Source organism: Pseudoliparis swirei, chromosome 5 (assembly GCF_029220125.1).
Source record: "Pseudoliparis swirei isolate HS2019 ecotype Mariana Trench chromosome 5, NWPU_hadal_v1, whole genome shotgun sequence".
Taxonomy (NCBI): domain Eukaryota; kingdom Metazoa; phylum Chordata; class Actinopteri; order Perciformes; family Liparidae; genus Pseudoliparis; species Pseudoliparis swirei.
Genome location: NC_079392.1, coordinates 22,283,535 through 22,290,172, shown reverse-complemented (window position 1 = coordinate 22,290,172; position 6,638 = coordinate 22,283,535). Strand labels below are relative to the sequence as shown.

Below are 6,638 nucleotides of genomic sequence, written 5' to 3'. Positions count from 1 at the left end.
CCTTCGCGATCCGCCGAGGTGCTCCTTCTTTATCTCCGGAGAAGAAGCACATGTATACCGGCGAGCGGCCTGCGGAGGGCAGCAAACCTCCAGCGGAGTGTGTCTGAACCGGGTTAAGTTCCCGGTTCTTCCACCTGGTGGTAATGCAGGCCCGCGTTCACACAACCGGAAACAACCGCGTGCGTTGGGCTCCAGAATGGGCCCAACCTCACCCTGTAATGTGGTATCGTGGAGAGCATGTACGGCCCTCTACTTAAGTAGGCCTACTAATTGGATGTACTTCTACAGGTGTACTTTGTCTACTTTTGTAGCCCATATTTCACAGGAAAATTCAGTTTATGTTAACATGTGTTTGACAAATAGGCCTAAGCCTACTGGTCTATTGTTACAGTATACTGTAACTTCAATTATTGTTGCTGTTTAAATTCTCTAAATGGAAACGATGTCATGGCTCTGCCCCGTTCGTTCTGTGTATACGTGGGTGTGGGTGTGGGTGTGTGTGTGTGTGTGGGTGGGTGTGTGTGTGTGTGTGTGTGGCGTGGGCACGACTTCCATCAACTGGCACCCGGGCTAAACTCCAAAAACTGTCTGCAATCCTGGTCATCAAACCATCCTGTGAAATACCCCGGCATCCAGATTATTTCGTCAGCTCGGTGGTAGTGTGACTCTCCACCGCTCTTTTAACTACTAAGATGATTTACCTCGTGTTGACTTTATTTCTAACCCTAGCCACCACACCTTCCTACCCATGTTCACCTCAGACCTCCAGTACTCTAAGACACAAAAGCACAAGACAGTTTGACTGGAAATAAGGAATTGACTGAGGGAATATAATGATGACACATGATTTATAGAAATCATTAAACATTCACTTTTCACCCAGGAGCTTCACATGTTCATTCACAATTATTTGGTGGCTGATGAGCCTCTATGTCTTAAGATAGAAAAAAATAGACCTGGAACAAATGTGTAATCTTTTATGATCAAAAATACCATTTCTCTCTAGAAATATTTTTGTAAGATATTAAACTACTTCAATATGGCAACGAGCACGTCAGAAAGCTGCGGCCACTGAGACAAATAAAGGGGAAGGGATCCTGAAGAACTGGAAGAACAGGCTGCAGCTCTGACCAACCTCCACCCTCCTGGACAGCACCAGGGACATCGATGGAGGGGTGGAGGTAAGCTGGGCTCGGTGGAGTCTCTTCCACAGAGGAGAAGCTGCTCTGTAAGCAGTTTACAGCGATAGCAGTGTCACATTTAAGGATTTATGGCTGCGATTGAGCTCCTTTTTGACCCAATATATTTAAATTTGGCCTTCATGTTGGGAAATAAAATTGTTTTATGGTTAACTGAATAAATAAAATGTGAAAAATCCAAATATAGAGACCTTTTTCTTGGTTTCTGCTCAAAACTTACTGAGCGTGATGAGTCCCATACTTCCAAAATCGTGGCTAGGGTTTGATGGTAAAACTGCTGCTAAATAACATATAGTAACATAATTAATCTTTCTCTGTCAAAACAAAATGGGTACACTGGTAAGAAAAACACAGATTTTCATCAATATGTTTGTAAGTGTAATATTTTTTTTAGCCGTTGTCATGCAGTAAATATATAATTTCTCCCTGGAGTGTGATGTTTGGCCTTGTGTGTGTCTATGACCTATGACCTCTGTTAGTGATCTCAACCAACATAAACACAGCCGATGTTATGCTCTATGCCATGTTGGATAAAGAAAAGGGTTATCTCAATTTCTTGAGAGATGTTTGTTGCTCTAATATGATTTTTAAAACAGAAGACATGAAAGCTGAAACGAGTTTCCGGGACATAGAGCTTTAAAATCTTTTATTCATTAGTAATCATAATACAGTCACGTTGCAGAATGCCATTGTTAATCTTATTTTCAAAAGGACTTGAAAAAGATATCTAAAAACCAAATATGACTATAAAAATGGCAAAAGGTATATATGTAATTGTCATAGTCACAAATTAAGACGATCTAATGACGTGTAACACAAAGCATTCAGTGATTCCTCTCTCCTCCTCCGCTTGGTGAAAAACACTTTATGGGTAAAGTTATACAGGATAGTCGTGAGAGTATATCATCCATGTCCCTATTCTCTTTGCCTTCGATCCCGGAGGGAACATAAACTAATCTGTTGAGTAGTACGGACGAACCACCACCTGGTAGGAGTACAGCTTTGAGTGGCATGAATAGAGTTGTTTTTCGCTGCTTGGAATAAATACAAGATCCTCACTATCAACAGCAGCAAATTCCTGAACGTGGAACACGTACCTATCATCGCACATAACAACGAGCATATTGCTGTAACGAATGCTTCCCAAATCGCTGCTCTTTTCCTCAATCTTCAAATTTACGGCTGGCAAAGAAGGACAAGTGATACTTTCATTTACACAATCTGCATCGCTGATGTATAACCTCGCTTTCCAGCCCATTTTGCTAAAAGCGAAATAGGCACTGGTATGAAACGGCGTTTGGAAAACAGATGTCAGACTCTCGATGCGGTGGCCAAGAAGATTGTAGAACCCCAAATCCTTGTACGCTTTGATGTTGTGGTAGCTGAATGCGAAGCTCCATGGCGTGCCGGTGTAAATCCTGGGTGTGTAGACATGTTGTCCTCTCCTCAGGTCGTTGAGCAGTGTCGTGTAGGGGAGAGCGTTGAACTGAAACCCCTGCAACTTGCTGGCACGGTACTGTGAGTCGTCGAGTGTGTATAAGTCCTCAGCCGGTATCAGTGGGAAACGGATGAGCTTCAGAAGGATCTCAGGAATAGTTGTGTTGTCCTGGGCAGCCGCCCATCTCTCCAGCGCATTCAGGATGACGGTTTCCTTCTGCACCACAAGGTCCGAGCGAGACAGAAGAGCTTTGACCCGATCAAACGCAAGATCCGTCCAGGCTGGGGAATGGATCAGGGCCTCGCAGTTCCACGCCAGGTAGCGAAGACACGCCTCCATCAGCTTCTCATCGCCTGAATAAACTGCATAGTCATAGAAAGAGATCTGAGTCCGGAAAGTGGGATCCTCTGTAAGAAACAGTCTGAAAAGATTGTCCGCCTCATCGTGGACTTCTGTCAGTCCCCAGTCGAATGCCATCTTGAGAATGCAATGGGCAGAAGAGCGTGAGTTTCATCTTTCTCGTGTAGAAGTATCTGAAATGTCAACATTTTCATTAACATGTTTCAGCTCTTTCTTATTCAGTGCATATGATTGGATGGCAAGTGATTAAAAAAATAAGCTGCAGTAACGATGCTGATATGATTTGATGATGGGACCAAGATGTATTTCAGTCAGGCTGGTGATGTGTTATTTGCTGTGGTTTTTCAAATACTTTTTTTTGTCTGTTTCTTATTGTTGTTTTTTTACCCTTTTCTTCATCCCTCCCCTTTGTATTGTATCCTTAAAGGGATGTGTGTTTTTCTAATTATTTTGTGGTTTTTTTAATTTTTGTTTTTGGTCTGTTTTTTTCTTTTTTTCTTTACCCTTTTCTTCATCCCTTCCCTTTGTCATCCTTAAAGGGATGTGTGTTTTTCTAATTATTTTGTGGTTTTTCTAATGATTTTTTGGGGTCTGTTTCTTATTGTTCTTTACCCTTTTCTTCATCCTTCCCCTTTGTATCCTTAACGTATTGTCTTGTGAATTTGTAAAATCAAAATAAATATATTAAACTTTTTTTCATTTTTTTAACCCTTGTGTTGCCTTCGGGTCATTTTGACCCGATTAAATGTTTCACCCTCCTGTTACCTTTATATTTACTAACATATTTTACCCTTTGGGTTCAATTTGACGCCAGCAATTAAAACCTCCAGAAAATTATTAGAATTAATATTGTTTTCCAAGTTTAAGTGCGAGGCACTTTGTTTGTTTGTTGACTACCGAAAGAACACCGACATTAAACATTGAATGGGATCAAATTAACCCGAAGGCGGGGGGAGGGTGTAATATTGATTCGGGTCAAAATGACCCGAAGGCAACACAAGGGTTAAAGCTGCGTGTTGTCCAGGTGTGCATGACTGCATGTGCAGGTGACAGTTTCAAAGTCACACGCTCGCTTTTACCTGACAAAGTCGTCGGCGTGCAGATGGCAGTCAGACGTGGCCTCGATGCGGAGGCCGCCGAAGTCAAGCTGCGACGTGTTGAGGGAGAGGATGAGGCGGTGCGCACAGATTGTCTCGAAGGTGTCGTTGAGCTCCACCACTGTAATGTTCAGGTCACAGTGACGTCCACTGTCAAACAGCTCGCCCAGCTGATGGGAGAGGCCTGCGCCGTGGTTCATATCAAACTCTGGCTCTAATGGAGATTAATACAAGCGCAGTGAGGAGTTTTATTGTGAGGAGAAATTGGCGTTCAACTATTTGTCCTTCATATTTCCAGGGGGGGGGGGGGGGGGGGGAATCACACTACATGCTCGAACATCAGTTGCCTCACCCTTATGGCATCTGACCCCGACATCTTCACGGTGACTACAGTCTTGTATCCCCCACCCGGGAAAGGCACACTGGAGCAAGCTCATCTCTAGTCCACTACAGCGCACATCATCCATCCAGATGTTACCTTGTCCTAACAACAGCAACGAAAAAACACAAAACAATCACAGGGTGAAAAGAGTCGTCCAGATGTTGCCATTAACAACAACAATCACGGGGGTGAAAACAGCCACTTGCACTCAAACATAGAGTAGCAGACACACTAGATCTGTGGAGTGAGGTGACTGTATAATGTTGTGGCAAAAATGAAGAGCAGAGAGACAATGATTTTATGTAGCAACCCAGCGGGACTGTATTAATGAGCACAAGGCAACATCCAACAAGTGAACAAGTCCGTCTTTTTAGCATCTTTAGCACATATTTGTAGTGTAAATGTAACCCTCCCATCAGACCTTTTAACCAATCACATCAATTATTTGAAGAGCCGGGCACATGATTTACTCTGGTTGGATCAAGGTGACAGTGACCCAACCGCACTAGATAACAAGGGATCGTAGTCCGCATTCAGGAGAACATCTGTTAAATAACAGTGTCATAGCAAGGTACATCATTATTTATGTTGGCTAACTCTAAGAAGTTCAACCAAGGTTATATGATTTTCCCCAACAATAATCCCATTTAGGAGGAGTTCCTTTAGCCAGTCGGCATTCTCAGTGAAAGCAGGACACCTCTGGAATGCCTCTTCACATACGCACTAGCAGAACATAATAGAAGAACTGGCTTTTTACCAATCAGATGTGTGAGCATGAATCATGACACCCTCCTCAGTGATTGTGTATATACTTATTGCTTTTTATGATGTTTTTTAAAAATGATTTTATAATGAGGCCAGTATTTGATTGTAACCTATGTGTTTATTGCTTTTTGTGATGTTTCTGTGATAACCTTTCTCTCCATTAGTGAAGGCTTGTAATATATGGCCACATGGACTACAGTTGAAATTGAGCCTTATAGCTAAGACTGATACATTTACCCTGGGGTTGATTAATGCGTACGGTCCCTGTTAAAATAAATAAATGAAATTAAATGAAATTAAAACAAACGATAAATGAAAGGTTACAGGTTTTCTTCTGCAGTATTTGTTCAATGAAGCTGAATTACCGTCGCCAAACAATACAACGTCTGTTGCACCGGAGAATTGTAGCTGGCGACACACGACATGAGCGTCGTTTATGTCCCAGTCGTCGTCGCAAACAGTCCCCCAAACTCCGTTATGAAAGATCTCCACTCGGCCCTCGTATTTATCTTGACCTCCAACCAGCCGAACCAAACCTTCCTCATCACCTAAAGATAAATGTAATATGATAAGTGTAATTAGTTTGGTTATTAATATACACACAACGTGATGACAGGTAAACCATTGTCTGTTATATAATGAGATGAGCTCAGGTTTACATTTACAGTAAAGCTCTAAATAAAGAACATTTTACACACACACATATGCGCACACACACACACACACACACACACATACCTTCTTGAAAGTGTACGGAAAAATACACTGAATATTTATTTCAACGTTTCAAGTGTTTAGGTATCTTACTTCCACTTTTATTGTGGCTAATGTAATAAAACAATAAACATATGTAATACAGCTCCACATATAGAGACAATTTACTCACCAGCAGACAAGCTGATGGAAAGAATGCAGAATAATAGGAAAGTATTTTCTTTCATTTTGATTGCAGCTCACTGAGGAAATAAGGAGAACTGTATTTAAGTGTGATGGTCAGGATATTTGTTAAATTGTGACCAAATTAGTCTTCTGGGGAAAAAAAGGAATGACTTACCAGAACTTAAAGTTATGTGACTTGAAGAAAAGCCTCTGGTTGAAGAAATGAATAGTGAAACTTAAATAGCAGATATTTCCCAGAAATCACCGCCCAGAAAGGGGGTTTTCCCAGGAAAATAGTTGAAATCTTTCTGTCTGTCTGTTTGTTCATGCATCTAGGAATCATCCACAGAAAGTATTTATTGATGTGCACACATCCCTTCGTTACAGGCAGTAACTAAGTGCATGTACTCAGATGCTTGACTTGCACATTTCCATTTGCTGCTATACTATTCAACTACCATTCCGTGCCAACTATTGCACTTTTTTACAATTCAGTTATAACTTTAGTTACTGGCTAC

General features: G+C 41.6%; 1 pseudogene; it reads right to left on the bottom strand.

Moving 5' to 3' along the window:
- Positions 1 to 1,830: 1,830 nt before the first annotated feature.
- Positions 1,831 to 6,215, bottom strand: LOC130193674 (galectin-3-binding protein B-like; annotated as a pseudogene).
- Positions 6,216 to 6,638: the final 423 nt, after the last annotated feature.